The sequence below is a fragment of the Salvelinus fontinalis genome, chromosome 12 (genome assembly GCF_029448725.1).
Source record: "Salvelinus fontinalis isolate EN_2023a chromosome 12, ASM2944872v1, whole genome shotgun sequence".
Lineage (NCBI taxonomy): Eukaryota > Metazoa > Chordata > Actinopteri > Salmoniformes > Salmonidae > Salvelinus > Salvelinus fontinalis.
This window is the reverse complement of record NC_074676.1, coordinates 57,346,104-57,362,894: the sequence shown is the minus strand read 5'-3', so window position 1 is coordinate 57,362,894 and position 16,791 is coordinate 57,346,104. Positions and strand designations below refer to the sequence as shown.

The 16,791-nt window shown below is 46.0% G+C and overlaps 1 protein-coding gene across 2 annotated transcripts in view; it reads left to right on the top strand.

Moving 5' to 3' along the window:
* LOC129867628 (ras-related protein Rab-6B-like) overlaps nucleotides 1-16,791 on the top strand; it is a 169,198-nt gene that overhangs the window by 141,603 nt on the left and 10,804 nt on the right. The gene's annotated exons all lie outside the window — the stretch shown is intronic.

Sequence of the window (16,791 nt, the reverse complement as noted above, 5' to 3'; positions counted from 1 at the left end):
ATTGAGACCAGCGTCAAGACAGGCTACAACGTCAAACATGTTAGTGATTATTGAGACCAGCGTCAAGATGGGCTACAACGTCAAACAGGTTAGTGTTTATTGAGACCAGCGTCAAGACAGGCTACAACGTCAAACAGGTTAGTGTTTATTGAGACCAGCGCCAAGACAGGCTACAACGTCAAACAGGTTAGTGTTTATTGAGACCAGCGTCAAGACAGGCTACAACGTCAAACAGGTTAGTGTTTATTGAGACCAGCGTCAAGACGGGCTACAACGTCAAACAGGTTAGTGTTTATTGAGACCAGCTACAACGTCAAACAGGTTAGTGTTTATAGAGACCAGCGCCAAGACAGGCTACAACGTCAAACAGGTTAGTGTTTATTGAGACCAGCGTCAAGACAGGCTACAACGTCAAACACGTTAGTGTTTATTGAGACCAGCGTCAAGACGGGCTACAACGTCAAACAGGTTAGTGTTTATTGAGACCAGCTACAACGTCAAACAGGTTAGTGTTTATTGAGACCAGCGCCAAGACAGGCTACAACGTCAAACAGGTTAGTGTTTATTGAGACCAGCGCCAAGACAGGCTACAACGTCAAACAGGTTAGTGTTTATTGAGACCAGCGTCAAGACAGGCTACAACGTCAAACAGGTTAGTGTTTATTGAGACCAGCGTCAAGACAGGCTACAACGTCAAACAGGTTAGTGATTATTGAGACCAGCGTCAAGATGGGCTACAACGTCAAACAGGTTAGTGTTTATTGAGACCAGCGTCAAGACAGGCTACAACGTCAAACAGGTTAGTGTTTATTGAGACCAGCGCCAAGACAGGCTACAACGTCAAACAGGTTAGTGTTTATTGAGACCAGCTACAACGTCAAACAGGTTAGTGATTATTGAGACCAGCGCCAAGACAGGCTACAACGTCAAACAGGTTAGTGTTTATTGAGACCAGAGCCAAGACGGGCTACAACGTCAAACAGGTTAGTGTTTATTAAGACCAGCGTCAAGACAGGCTACAACGTCAAACAGGTTAGTGTTTATAGAGACCAGCTACAATGTCAAACAGGTTAGTGTTTATTGAGACCAGGGTCAAGACGGGCTACAACGTCAAACAGGTTAGTGTTTATTGAGACCAGGGTCAAGACGGGCTACAACGTCAAACAGGTTAGTGTTTATTGAGACCAGGGTCAAGACAGGCTACAACGTCAAACAGGTTAGTGTTTATTGAGACCAGCGTCAAGACGGGCTACAACGTCAAACAGGTGAGTGTTTATTGAGACCAGTACCAAGACAGGCTACAACGTCAAACAGGTTAGTGTTTATTAAGACCAGCGTCAAGACAGGTTACAACGTCAAACAGGTTAGTGTTTATTGAGACCAGAGTCAAGACAGGCTACAACGTCAAACAGGCTAGTGTTAATTGAGACCAGCGTCAAGACAGGCTACAACGTCAAACAGGTTAGTGTTTATTGAGACCAGCGGCAAGACAGGCTACAACGTCAAACAGGTTAGTGTTTATTGAGACCAGCGCCAAGACAGGCTAAAACGTCAAACAGGTTAGTGTTTATTGAGACCAGCGTCAAGACGGGCTACAACGTCAAACAGGTTAGTGTTTATAGAGACCAGCGCCAAGACGGGCTACAACGTCAAACAGGTTAGTCTTTATTGAGACCAGCGTCAAGACGGGCTACAACGTCAAACAGGTTAGTGTTTATTGAGACCAGCGTCAAGACAGGCTGGTGAATCTGCATGTCTGTATAATGTACTTTCAGTGGCTCAGTGTGTTCTAAGTCCCTCTGAGTGTTGAGTCCCTCTGAGTGTTGAGTCCCTCTGAGTGTTGAGTACCCCTGAGTGTTGAGTCCCTCTGAGTGTTGAGTCCCTCTGAGTGTTGAGTCCCTCTGAGTGTTGAGTCCCTCTGAGTGTTGAGTACCCCTGAGTGTTGAGTACCCCTGAGTGTTGAGTCCTTCTGAGTGTTGAGTCCCTCTGAGTGTTGAGTACCCCTGAGTGTTGAGTACCCCTGAGTGTTGAGTCCCTCTGAGTGTTGAGTCCCTCTGAGTGTTCTAAGTCCCTCTGAGTGTTCTAAGTCCCTCTGAGTGTTCTAAGTCCCTCTGAGTGTTCTAAGTCCCTCTGAGTGTTCTAAGTCCCTCTGAGTGTTCTAAGTCCCTCTGAGTGTTCTAAGTCCCTCTGAGTGTTCTAAGTCCCTCTGAGTGTTCTAAGTCCCTCTGAGTGTTCTAAGTCCCTCTGAGTGTTCTAAGTCCCTCTGAGTGTTCTAAGTCCCTCTGAGTGTTGAGTCCCTCTTAGTGTTCTAAGTCCCTCTGAGTGTTGAGTCCCTCTGAGTGTCGAGTCCCTCTGAGTGTTCTAAGTCCCTCTGAGTGTTGAGTCCCTCTGAGTGTTCTAAGTCCCTCTGAGTGTTCTGAGTCCCTCTGAGTGTTAAGTCCCTCTGAGTGTTAAGTCCCTCTGAGTGTTCTGAGTCCCTCTGAGTGTTCTGAGTCCCTCTGAGTGTTCTGAGTCCCTCTGAGTGTTCTGAGTCCCTCTGAGTGTTCTGAGTCCCTCTGAGTGTTCTGAGTCCCTCTGAGTGTTCTGAGTCCCTCTGAGTGTTGAGTCCCTCTGAGTGTTGAGTCCCTCTGAGTGTTCAGTCCCTCTGAGTGTTCAGTCCCTCTGAGTGTTGAGTCCCTCTGAGTGTTGAGTCCCTCTGAGTGTTCTAAGTCCCTCTGAGTGTTGAGTCCCTCTGAGTGTTCTAAGTCCCTCTGAGTGTTCTAAGTCCCTCTGAGTGTTCTAAGTCCCTCTGAGTGTTCTAAGTCCCTCTGAGTGTTCTAAGTCCCTCTGAGTGTTCTAAGTCCCTCTGAGTGTTCTAAGTCCCTCTGAGTGTTCTAAGTCCCTCTGAGTGTTCTAAGTCCCTCTGAGTGTTCTAAGTCCCTCTGAGTGTTCTAAGTCCCTCTGAGTGTTCTAAGTCCCTCTGAGTGTTCTAAGTCCCTCTGAGTGTTGAGTCCCTCTGAGTGTCGAGTCCCTCTGAGTGTCGAGTCCCTCTGAGTGTCGAGTCCCTCTGAGTGTCGAGTCCCTCTGAGTGTCGAGTCCCTCTGAGTGTTCTAAGTCCCTCTGAGTGTTGAGTCCCTCTGAGTGTTCTGAGTCCCTCTGAGTGTTAAGTCCCTCTGAGTGTTAAGTCCCTCTGAGTGTTGAGTCCCTCTGAGTGTTCTGAGTCCCTCTGAGTGTTCTGAGTCCCTCTGAGTGTTCTGAGTCCCTCTGAGTGTTCTGAGTCCCTCTGAGTGTTCTGAGTCCCTCTGAGTGTTCTGAGTCCCTCTGAGTGTTGAGTCCCTCTGAGTGTTGAGTCCCTCTGAGTGTTGAGTCCCTCTGAGTGTTGAGTCCCTCTGAGTGTTCTAAGTCCCTCTGAGTGTTCTAAGTCCCTCTGAGTGTTCTAAGTCCCTCTGAGTGTTCTAAGTCCCTCTGAGTGTTCTAAGTCCCTCTGAGTGTTGAGTCCCTCTGAGTGTTGAGTCCATCTGAGTGTTGAGTACCCCTGAGTGTTGAGTCCCTCTGAGTGTTGAGTCCCTCTGAGTGTTGAGTCCCTCTGAGTGTTGAGTCCCTCTGAGTGTTGAGTACCCCTGAGTGTTGAGTACCCCTGAGTGTTGAGTCCCTCTGAGTGTTCTAAGTCCCTCTGAGTGTTCTAAGTCCCTCTGAGTGTTCTAAGTCCCTCTGAGTGTTCTAAGTCCCTCTGAGTGTTCTAAGTCCCTCTGAGTGTTCTAAGTCCCTCTGAGTGTTCTAAGTCCCTCTGAGTGTTCTAAGTCCCTCTGAGTGTTCTAAGTCCCTCTGAGTGTTCTAAGTCCCTCTGAGTGTTCTAAGTCCCTCTGAGTGTTGAGTCCCTCTGAGTGTTGAGTCCCTCTTAGTGTTCTAAGTCCCTCTGAGTGTCGAGTCCCTCTGAGTGTTCTAAGTCCCTCTGAGTGTTCTGAGTCCCTCTGAGTGTTCTGAGTCCCTCTGAGTGTTAAGTCCCTCTGAGTGTTAAGTCCCTCTGAGTGTTCTGAGTCCCTCTGAGTGTTCTGAGTCCCTCTGAGTGTTCTGAGTCCCTCTGAGTGTTCTGAGTCCCTCTGAGTGTTCTGAGTCCCTCTGAGTGTTCTGAGTCCCTCTGAGTGTTCTGAGTCCCTCTGAGTGTTCTGAGTCCCTCTGAGTGTTCTGAGTCCCTCTGAGTGTGTTGAGTCCCTCTGAGTGTTGAGTCCCTCTGAGTGTTGAGTCCCTCTGAGTGTTCAGTCCCTCTGAGTGTTCAGTCCCTCTGAGTGTTGAGTCCCTCTGAGTGTTGAGTCCCTCTGAGTGTTCTAAGTCCCTCTGAGTGTTGAGTCCCTCTGAGTGTTCTAAGTCCCTCTGAGTGTTCTAAGTCCCTCTGAGTGTTCTAAGTCCCTCTGAGTGTTCTAAGTCCCTCTGAGTGTTCTAAGTCCCTCTGAGTGTTCTAAGTCCCTCTGAGTGTTCTAAGTCCCTCTGAGTGTTGAGTCCCTCTGAGTGTTGAGTCCCTCTTAGTGTTCTAAGTCCCTCTGAGTGTCGAGTCCCTCTGAGTGTTCTAAGTCCCTCTGAGTGTTGAGTCCCTCTGAGTGTTCAGTCCCTCTGAGTGTTCTGAGTCCCTCTGAGTGTTCTGAGTCCCTCTGAGTGTTCTGAGTCCCTCTGAGTGTTCTGAGTCCCTCTGAGTGTTCTGAGTCCCTCTGAGTGTTCTGAGTCCCTCTGAGTGTTCTGAGTCCCTCTGAGTGTTGAGTCCCTCTGAGTGTTGAGTCCCTCTGAGTGTTGAGTCCCTCTGAGTGTTGAGTCCCTCTGAGTGTTCTAAGTCCCTCTGAGTGTTGAGTCCCTCTGAGTGTTCTAAGTCCCTCTGAGTGTTCTAAGTCCCTCTGAGTGTTCTAAGTCCCTCTGAGTGTTGAGTCCATCTGAGTGTTGAGTACCCCTGAGTGTTGAGTCCCTCTGAGTGTTGAGTCCCTCTGAGTGTTCTGAGTCCCTCTGAGTGTTAAGTCCCTCTGAGTGTTAAGTCCCTCTGAGTGTTGAGTCCCTCTGAGTGTTGAGTCCCTCTGAGTGTTCTGAGTCCCTCTGAGTGTTCTGAGTCCCTCTGAGTGTTCTGAGTCCCTCTGAGTGTTCTGAGTCCCTCTGAGTGTTCTAAGTCCCTCTGAGTGTTGAGTACCCCTGAGTGTTCTAAGTCCCTCTGAGTGTTCTAAGTCCCTCTGAGTGTTCTAAGTCCCTCTGAGTGTTCTAAGTCCCTCTGAGTGTTCTAAGTCCCTCTGAGTGTTCTAAGTCCCTCTGAGTGTTCTAAGTCCCTCTGAGTGTTCTAAGTCCCTCTGAGTGTTCTAAGTCCCTCTGAGTGTTGAGTCCCTCTGAGTGTTCTAAGTCCCTCTGAGTGTTCTAAGTCCCTCTGAGTGTTGAGTCCCTCTGAGTGTTTAGTCCCTCTATGTGTTGAGTCCCTCTGAGTGTTGAGTACCCCTGAGTGTTGAGTACCCCTGAGTGTTGAGTCCCTCTGAGTGTTGAGTCCCTCTGAGTGTTGAGTACCCCTGAGTGTTGAGTCCCTCTGAGTGTTCTGAGTCCCTCTGAGTGTTGAGTCCCTCTGAGTGTTGAGTCCCTCTGAGTGTTGAGTCCCTCTGAGTGTTGAGTCCCTCTGAGTGTTCTAAGTCCCTCTGAGTGTTGAGTCCCTCTGAGTGTTCTAAGTCCCTCTGAGTGTTCTAAGTCCCTCTGAGTGTTCTAAGTCCCTCTGAGTGTTGAGTCCCTCTGAGTGTTGAGTCCATCTGAGTGTTGAGTACCCCTGAGTGTTGAGTCCCTCTGAGTGTTGAGTCCCTCTGAGTGTTGAGTCCCTCTGAGTGTTGAGTACACCTGAGTGTTGAGTACCCCTGAGTGTTGAGTCCCTCTGAGTGTTGAGTACCCCTGATTGTTGAGTACCCCTGAGTGTTCTAAGTCCCTCTGAGTGTTCTAAGTCCCTCTGAGTGTTCTAAGTCCCTCTGAGTGTTCTAAGTCCCTCTGAGTGTTCTAAGTCCCTCTGAGTGTTCTAAGTCCCTCTGAGTGTTCTAAGTCCCTCTGAGTGTTCTAAGTCCCTCTGAGTGTTCTAAGTCCCTCTGAGTGTTGAGTCCCTCTGAGTGTTCTAAGTCCCTCTGAGTGTTCTAAGTCCCTCTGAGTGTTGAGTCCCTCTGAGTGTTTAGTCCCTCTATGTGTTGAGTCCCTCTGAGTGTTGAGTACCCCTGAGTGTTGAGTCCCTCTGAGTGTTGAGTACCCCTGAGTGTTGAGTACCCCTGAGTGTTGAGTCCCTCTGAGTGTTGAGTCCCTCTGAGTGTTGAGTACCCCTGAGTGTTGAGTACCCCTGAGTGTTGAGTCCCTCTGAGTGTTGAGTACCCCTGAGTGTTGAGTACCCCTGAGTGTTGAGTCCCTCTGAGTGTTGAGTCCCTCTGAGTGTTCTAAGTCCCTCTGAGTGTTCTAAGTCCCTCTGAGTGTTCTAAGTCCCTCTGAGTGTTCTAAGTCCCTCTGAGTGTTCTAAGTCCCTCTGAGTATTCTAAGTCCCTCTGAGTGTTCTAAGTCCCTCTGAGTGTTCTAAGTCCCTCTTAGTGTTCTAAGTCCCTCTGAGTGTCGAGTCCCTCTGAGTGTTCTAAGTCCCTCTGAGTGTTCTAAGTCCCTCTGAGTGTTCTAAGTCCCTCTGAGTGTTGAGTCCCTCTTAGTGTTCTAAGTCCCTCTGAGTGTCGAGTCCCTCTGAGTGTCGAGTCCCTCTGAGTGTTCTAAGTCCCTCTGAGTGTTGAGTCCCTCTGAGTGTTCTGAGTCCCTCTGAGTGTTAAGTCCCTCTGAGTGTTAAGTCCCTCTGAGTGTTGAGTCCCTCTGAGTGTTGAGTCCCTCTGAGTGTTCTGAGTCCCTCTGAGTGTTCTGAGTCCCTCTGAGTGTTCTGAGTCCCTCTGAGTGTTCTGAGTCCCTCTGAGTGTTCTGAGTCCCTCTGAGTGTTCTGAGTCCCTCTGAGTGTTGAGTCCCTCTGAGTGTTGAGTCCCTCTGAGTGTTGAGTCCCTCTGAGTGTTGAGTCCCTCTGAGTGTTCTAAGTCCCTCTGAGTGTTGAGTCCCTCTGAGTGTTCTAAGTCCCTCTGAGTGTTCTAAGTCCCTCTGAGTGTTCTAAGTCCCTCTGAGTGTTGAGTCCCTCTGAGTGTTGAGTCCCTCTGAGTGTTGAGTACCCCTGAGTGTTGAGTCCCTCTGAGTGTTGAGTCCCTCTGAGTGTTGAGTACCCCTGAGTGTTGAGTACCCCTGAGTGTTGAGTCCCTCTGAGTGTTGAGTACCCCTGATTGTTGAGTACCCCTGAGTGTTGAGTCCCTCTGAGTGTTCTAAGTCCCTCTGAGTGTTCTAAGTCCCTCTGAGTGTTCTAAGTCCCTCTGAGTGTTCTAAGTCCCTCTGAGTGTTCTAAGTCCCTCTGAGTGTTCTAAGTCCCTCTGAGTGTCGAGTCCCTCTGAGTGTTCTAAGTCCCTCTGAGTGTTCTAAGTCCCTCTGAGTGTTCTAAGTCCCTCTGAGTGTTGAGTCCCTCTTAGTGTTCTAAGTCCCTCTGAGTGTCGAGTCCCTCTGAGTGTTCTAAGTCCCTCTGAGTGTTCTAAGTCCCTCTGAGTGTTCTAAGTCCCTCTGAGTGTTGAGTCCCTCTGAGTGTTCTGAGTCCCTCTGAGTGTTAAGTCCCTCTGAGTGTTAAGTCCCTCTGAGTGTTGAGTCCCTCTGAGTGTTCTGAGTCCCTCTGAGTGTTCTGAGTCCCTCTGAGTGTTCTGAGTCCCTCTGAGTGTTCTGAGTCCCTCTGAGTGTTCTGAGTCCCTCTGAGTGTTCTGAGTCCCTCTGAGTGTTGAGTCCCTCTGAGTGTTGAGTCCCTCTGAGTGTTGAGTCCCTCTGAGTGTTGAGTCCCTCTGAGTGTTGAGTCCCTCTGAGTGTTGAGTCCCTCTGAGTGTTGAGTCCCTCTGAGTGTTCTAAGTCCCTCTGAGTGTTGAGTCCCTCTGAGTGTTCTAAGTCCCTCTGAGTGTTCTAATTCCCTCTGAGTGTTCTAAGTCCCTCTGAGTGTTCTAAGTCCCTCTGAGTGTTCTAAGTCCCTCTGATTGTTGAGTACCCCTGAGTGTTGAGTCCCTCTGAGTGTTGAGTCCCTCTGAGTGTTGAGTACCCCTGAGTGTTGAGTCCCTCTGAGTGTTGAGTACCCCTGAGTGTTGAGTACCCCTGAGTGTTGAGTACCCCTGAGTGTTGAGTACCCCTGAGTGTTGAGTACCCCTGAGTGTTGAGTCCCTCTGAGTGTTCTAAGTCCCTCTGAGTGTTCTAAGTCCCTCTGAGTGTTCTAAGTCCCTCTGAGTGTTCTAAGTCCCTCTGAGTGTTCTAAGTCCCTCTGAGTGTTCTAAGTCCCTCTGAGTGTTCTAAGTCCCTCTGAGTGTTCTAAGTCCCTCTGAGTGTTCTAAGTCCCTCTGAGTGTTCTAAGTCCCTCTGAGTGTTGAGTCCCTCTGAGTGTTGAGTCCCTCTGAGTTTTCTAAGTCCCTCTGAGTGTTCTAAGTCCCTCTGAGTGTCGAGTCCCTCTGAGTGTCGAGTCCCTCTGAGTGTTCTAAGTCCCTCTGAGTGTTCTAAGTCCCTCTGAGTGTTCTAAGTCCCTCTGAGTGTTGAGTCCCTCTTAGTGTTCTAAGTCCCTCTTAGTGTTCTAAGTCCCTCTTAGTGTTCTAAGTCCCTCTTAGTGTTCTAAGTCCCTCTTAGTGTTCTAAGTCCCTCTTAGTGTTCTAAGTCCCTCTGAGTGTCGAGTCCCTCTGAGTGTCGAGTCCCTCTGAGTGTCGAGTCCCTCTGAGTGTCGAGTCCCTCTGAGTGTCGAGTCCCTCTGAGTGTTCTAAGTCCCTCTGAGTGTTCTAAGTCCCTCTGAGTGTTGAGTCCCTCTGAGTGTTCTAAGTCCCTCTGAGTGTTGAGTCCCTCTGAGTGTTGAGTCCCTCTGAGTGTTGAGTCCCTCTGAGTGTTCTAAGTCCCTCTGAGTGTTGAGTCCCTCTTAGTGTTCTAAGTCCCTCTGAGTGTTGAGTCCCTCTGAGTGTTGAGTCCCTCTGAGTGTTGAGTCCCTCTGAGTGTTCTAAGTCCCTCTGAGTGTTGAGTCCCTCTGAGTGTTCTAAGTCCCTCTGAGTGTTGAGTCCCTCTGAGTGTTCTAAGTCCCTCTGAGTGTTGAGTCCCTCTGAGTGTTGAAAACACTAAATCTCTGTGTCGTATTTCTGCATGAACCACACATATGGATTATTTCTGTCACTGTCAGTGTTGACAGGAAACGTTCTAGTGGCAAGAGGGCATGACAGTCATTTTTCCCATGACTGACTTGTACTTGATTTATGAGTAAGAAACAGTGACTAGCGTAAATTGTTTGTTATCGAATATAGAAACGGGCTTTGGTTGGAATCAGGTCTATTACCTCTAACTGCAGGAAGTCAGAGAGAGCAAGAAGGGAGATCGAGAGAGCTGGCTTGAGAGAGAGAGACGACCACAGCCTGGTATCAATTAGTATCAATTGTACAAGGTTGTACCAATGTCTATGAATGACACAGGCGAGCCAGCAGGGTTAACAGTGGGGGGTTTATCCTCTTTGTTTTGTGTTTATCCTCTTTGTTATGCTCTGGTCCCTTTGTTCCATTAGTGGTCCTGAAGTCATGCAGAACAATGGGTCATGTGTTTGCATCAGTGCTGGGTGACAACGTGGTTCCCTTCACAGACACAATATACTGTTAGCTTGTCTTTATAAAACCATTTATTTACTATACAGACGCTCTTGTATATCGTAAATAAGAGATGATGGAAAGACAGAGAGAGACAGAAATGGAAGAGAGAGAGAGTGATGGAAGGGAGAGAGAGAAAGAGAGAGAGAGAGAAGGAGAGAGCAAGGAGAGAGAGAGAAAAGGAGAGACAGAGATGGAAGAGAAAGAGAGTGATGGAAGCACCTAGATCTTCTGTACAGATTCTGACAGACCGGGGCCCTGACAGACCGGGGCCCTGACAGTAAATCTCAGTCAGACCAAAATAATGGTTGTTCCAAAAAAGGTCCAGTCGCCATGACAACAAATACAAATTCCATCTAGACACAGTTGCCCTAGAGCACACAAAAAACTATACCTACCTCGGCCTAAACGTCAGCGCCACAGGTAACTTCCACAAAGCTGTGAACGAGCTGAGAGACAAGGCAAGAAGGGCCTTCTATGCCATCAAAAGGAACATAAAATTCGACATACCAATTAGGATCTGGCTAAAAATACTTGAATCGGTTATAGAACCCATTGCCCTTTATGGTTGTGAGGTCTGGGGTCCACTCACCATCCAAGAATTCACAAAATGGGACAAGGACTAAATTGAGACTATGCATGCAGAATTCGGCAAAAATATCCTCAGTGTACAACGTAGAACAACAAATAATGCATGCAGAGCAGAATTAGGCCGATACCCACTAATTATCAAAATCCAGAAAAGAGCCGTTCAATTCTACAACCACCTTAAAGGAAGCGATTCCCAAACCTTCCATAACAAAGCCATCACCTACAGAGAGATGAACCTGGAAAAGAGTCCCCTAAGCAAGCTGGTCCTGGGGCTCTGTTCACAAACACAAACAGACCCCACAGAGCCCCAGGACAGCAACACAATTAGACCCAACCAAATCATGAGAAAACAAAAGGATAATTACTTGACACATTGGTAAGTATTAACAAAAAAAATGAGCAAACTAGAATGCTATTTGGCCCTAAACAGAGAGTACACCGTTGCAGAATACTAGACCACTGTGACTGACCTAAACTTGAGGAAAGCTTTGACTATGTACAGACACAGTGAGCATAGCCTTGCTATTGAGAAAGGCCGCCGTAGGCAGACCTGGCAATGAGGTGGAAACTGAGCTGCACTTCCTAACCTCCTGCCAAATGTATGACAATATTAGAGACACATATTTCCCTCAGATTACACAGACACACAAAGAATTCGAAAACAAACCCGATTTCGATAAACCATGCCACAAGAAAAGGTCAACCAGTGAAGAACAAACATCCTTGTAAATACAACCTATATTTATGCTTATTTATTTCCCTTTTGTACTTTAACTATTTTGCACGTCGTTACAACACTGTATATATACAGTGTTGAAATGTCTTTATTCTTTTGGAACTTCTGTGAGTGAATTGTTTACTGTTCATTTTTATTGTTTATTTCACTTGTGTATATTATCTACTTCACTTGCTTTGGCAATGTTAACATATGTTTCCCATGCCAATAAAGCCCCTGACCACATTAGAATATCGTTTATGGACCTCTGTCTTAGCCGCTGTCAAATCAAATGTATTTATAAAGCCCTTCTTACATCAGCTGATATCTCAAAGTGCTGTACAGAAACCCAGCCTAAAACCCCAAACAGCAAGCAATGCAGGTGTAGAAGCACGGTGGCTAGGAAAAACTCCCTAGAAAGGCCAAAACCTAGGAAGAAACCTAGAGAGGAACCAGGCTATGAGGGGTGGCCAGTCCTCTTCTGGCTGTGCCGGGTGGAGATTATAACAGAACATGGCCAAGATGTTCAAATGTTCATAAATGACCAGCAGGGTCAGATAATAATAATCACAACAATAACTTCAAATCAAATGTTATTTGTCACATGCTTGGTAAACAACAGGTGTAGACTAACAGTGAAACACTAACAGGCTCTTCCCAACAACACAGAGAGAAACATAGATAATATAATAGAAACAACAAGGAAAAAATACACAATGAGCAACGATAACATTATTATATACACAGAGTACCAGGTAATAACATGGTTATATATACAGGGAGTACCAGGTAATAACATGGCTATATACAGGGAGTACCAGGTAATAACATTATTATATACACAGAGTACCAGGTAATACCATGGCTATATACACAGAGTACCAGGTAATAACATGTTATATACACAGAGTACCTGGTAATAACATGGCTATATACACAGAGTACCAGGTAATAACATGGTTATATACACAGGGAGTACCAGGTAATACCATGGCTATATACACAGAGTACCAGGTAATACCATGGCTATATACACAGAGTACCAGGTAATAACATGTTATATACACAGAGTACCAGGTAATACCCTGGCTATATACACAGGGAGTACCAGGTAATAACATGGTTATATACACAGGGAGTACCAGGTAATACCATGGCTATATACACAGAGTACCAGGTAATAACATGTTATATACACAGAGTACCAGGTAATACCATGGTATATACACAGAGTACCAGGTAATACACTAACTATAAGCAAAGAGTAACAGGTAATAACATGTTATATACACAGAGTACCAGGTAACAACATGGCTATATACACAGAGTACCAGGTAATAGATTAACTATATGCAAAGAGTAACAGGTAGTAACATGGTATATACACAGAGTACCTGTTAATTACCTGGTGCATCATTAGAGCTTGCCGTGCGGTACCAGAGAGAACAGTCTATGACTTGGGTGGCTGGAGTCTTTGACCATTTGTAGGGCCTTGAAGGCATTTAACAAAATTGCACTGTTTTATGTTGCTTCTGGTCTATTGGCTGTTCCATATATTCATGTCCAGGATGTTTCGTGATCCGAAAGGAAACCACCTGGTCAGGTGGTCGTTCAGACCAGGACATTTAGACCAGTGGTCTTCTAAAGGTAGCTGTTTGAAACAGTATGTTGTTACTGGGAAACGTTTTGTAAACGTTATGTTGTTACTGGGAAACGTTACTGGGAAACATTGTTGTTACTGGGAAACGTTACTGGGAAACGTTATGTTGTTACTGGGAAACGTTACTGGGAAATATTGTTGTTACTGGGAAACGTTACTGGGAAACGTTATGTTGTTACTGGGAAACGTTATGTTGTTACTGGGAAACGTTATGTCGTTACTGGGAAACGTTACTGGGAAACGTTATGTTGTTACTGGGAAACGTGATGTTGTTACTGGGAAACGTTATGTCGTTACTGGGAAACGTTACTGGGAAACGTTATGTTGTTACTGGGAAACATTGTTGTTACTGGGAAACGTTATGTTGTTACTGGGAAACGTTACTGGGAAACGTTATGTTGTTACTGGGAAACATTGTTGTTACTGGGAAACGTTATGTTGTTACTGGGAAACGTTATGTCGTTACTGGGAAATGTTACTGGGAAACGTTATGTTGTTACTGGGAAACGTTATGTCGTTACTGGGAAACGTTACTGGGAAACGTTATGTTGTTACTGGGAAACATTGTTGTTACTGGGAAACGTTATGTTGTTACTGGGAAACGTTACTGGGAAACGTTATGTTGTTACTGGGAAACATTGTTGTTACTGGGAAACGTTATGTTGTTACTGGGAAACGTTACTGGGAAACGTTATGTTGTTACTGGGAAACGTTATGTTGTTACTGGGAAACGTTATGTCGTTACTGGGAAACGTTACTGGGAAACGTTATGTTGTTACTGGGAAACGTTATGTTGTTACTGGGAAACGTTATGTCGTTACTGGGAAACGTTACTGGGAAACGTTATGGTTTTACTGGGAAACGTTATGTTGTTACTGGGAAACGTTATGTCGTTACTGGGAAACGTCATGTTGTTAATGGGAAACGTTACTGGGAAACATTATGTTGTTACTGGGAAACGTTTTGCGTTACTGGGAAACGTTACTGGGAAACGTTATGTCTTTCCTGGGAAACGTTATGTCGTTACTGGGAAACGTTATGTCGTTACTGGGAAACGTTATTTCGTTACTGGGAAACGTTATGTCGTTACTGGGAAACGTTATGTCGTTACTGGGAAACGTTATGTCGTTACTGGGAAACATTATGTTGTTACTGGGAAACGTTATGTCGTTACTGGGAAACGTTATGTCGTTACTGGGAAACGTTATGTTGTTACTGGGAAACATTATGTTGTTACTGGGAAACGTTATGTCATTACTGGGAAACGTTACTGGGAAACGTTATGTTGTTACTGGGAAACGTTATGTTGTTACTGGGAAACGTTATGTTGTTACTGGGAAACGTTATGTCGTTACTGGGAAACGTTACTGGGAAACGTTATGTTGTTACTGGGAAACGTGATGTTGTTACTGGGAAACGTTATGTCGTTACTGGGAAACGTTACTGGGAAACGTTATGTTGTTACTGGGAAACATTGTTGTTACTGGGAAACGTTATGTTGTTACTGGGAAACGTTACTGGGAAACGTTATGTTGTTACTGGGAAACGTTATGTTGTTACTGGGAAACGTTATGTTGTTACTGGGAAACGTCACTGGGAAACGTTATGTTGTTACTGGGAAACGTCACTGGGAAACGTTATATGTTACTGGGAAACGTCACTGGGAAACGTAATGTTGTTACTGGGAAACATCACTGGGAAACGTTATGGTGTATGTCCCCAATGGCATCCTATTCCCTATATAGTGCACTACTTTAGACCAGGCCCCTATTTCTTATATAGTGCACAACTTTAGAGCTCAAAGGGCTATTCAGTACTCTACCCCACTTAGACCAGGTGGACATTTAGACCAGGACATTTAGACCAGGACATTTAGACCAGGACGTTTAGACCAGGACATTTAGACCAGGTGGACATTTAGGCCAGGTGAACATTTAGACCAGGTGGACATTTAGACCAGGTGGACATTTAGACCAGGACATTTAGACCAGGACATTTAGACCAGGTGGACATTTAGACCAGGTAGACATTTAGACCAGGACATTTAGACCAAGTGGACATTTAGATCAGGACATTTAGATCAGGACGTTTAGACCAGGACAATTAGAACAGGTTGACATTTAGACCAGGTTGACGTTTAGACCAGGACATTTAGACCGGGACATCTAGACCAGGTGGAAATTTAGACTGGAACATCTAGACCAGGTGGAAATTTAGACCGGGACATCTAGACCAGGTGGACATTTAGACCAGGTGGACATTTAGACCAGGTGGACATCTAGACCAGGTGGAAATTTAGACCAGGACATTTAGACCGGGAAGTTTAGACCAGGACATTTAGACCAGATGGACATTTAGACCAGGTGGACGTTTAGGCCAGGACATTTAGACCAGGTGGACATTAAAACCAGGACATTTAGACCAGGTGGACATTTAGACCGGGACATCTAGACCAGGTGGACATTTAGACCAGGTGGACATTTAGACCAGGTGGACATTAAAACCAGGACATTTAGACCAGGTGGACATTTAGACCGGGACATCTAGACCAGGTGGAAATTTAGACCAGGTTGACATTTAGACCAGGACATTTAGACCAAGACATTTAGACCATGACGTTTAGACCAGGACATTTAGACCAAGACATTTAGACCAGGACATTTAGACCAGGTTGACATTTAGACCAGGTTGACATTTAGACCAGGTTGACATTTAGACCAGGTGGACATTTAGACCAGGTGGACATTTAGACCAGGTTGACATTTAGACCAGGTTGACATTTAAACCAGGTGGACATTTAGACCAGGTGGACATTTAGGCCAGGTGAACATTTAGGCCAGGACTTTTAGACCAGGACATTTAGACCAGGTGGACATTTAGGCCAGGACATTTAGACCAGGTGGACATTTAGACCAGGACATTTAGACCGGGACATTTAGACCAGGTGGCATTTAGGCCAGGACATTTAGACCAGGACATTTAAACCAGGACATTTAGACCAGGTGGACATTTAGACCAGGTGGACATTTAGACCAGGTGGACATTTAGACCAGGTGGACATTTAGACCAGGTGGACATTTAGACCAGGTGGACATTTAGACCAGGACGTTTAGACCAGGACATTTAGACCAGGACATTTAGACCAGGACGTTTAGACCAGGACGTTTAGACCAGGACATTTAGACCAGGACATTTAGACCAGGACATTTAGACCAGGACATTTAGACCAGGACGTTTAGACCAGGACGTTTAGACCAGGACATTTAGACCAGGACATTTAGACCAGGACATTTAGACCAGGACATTATTTTAGATGATGTGTTAACTTGCTAAGATCATAGAAAACATTGTGCTGCCTTATTTAAACACCTTTCTAAGGTCTTCTACACTGATGGTTGAAATGGGTGGACGGGGATGTCAGTTGACCATCACGTTCTTATTCAAAGGTTGAAATGGGTGGACGGGGATGTCAGATGACCATCACGTTCTTATTCAAAGGTTGAAATGGGTGGACGGGGATGTCAGTTGACCATCACGTTCTTATTCAAAGGTTGAAATGGGTGGACGGGGATGTCAGATGACCATCACGTTCTTCTTCAAAGGTTGAGACGGGTGGACGGGGATGTCAGTTGACCATCACGTTCTTATTCAAAGGTTGAAATGGGTGGACGGGGTTGTCAGTTGACCATCACGTTCTTATTCAAAGGTTGAAATGGGTGGACGGGGATGTCAGATGACCATCACGTTCTTATTCAAAGGTTGAAATGGGTGGACGGGGATGTCAGTTGACCATCACGTTCTTATTCAAAGGTTAAAACAGGTGGACGGGGATGACAGATAACGGAAGCATCTGTCTCTGGTGCCAAAGGTTGCATGTTCTAATCCAGGGACAGAAAATTGATTTGACCTCCCGAGTGGTGCAGCGATCTAAGGCAGTGCTTGAGGCGTCACTACAGACCCGGGTTTGAACCTGGTTGTAAAGTCAACTTTCCTGTCAGTTCTATGGTGACACCATTTACCAGAATGCAGCAGCCACTACTCTTCTTTGGATTGTGTCTACCATCGGGCCCTTCGCTTTATCACAGGTGACAGTTTTAATACTCATCACTACTTCCTGTATTAAAAGGTTGTCTGGTCCTCAGTATTAATACTCACCA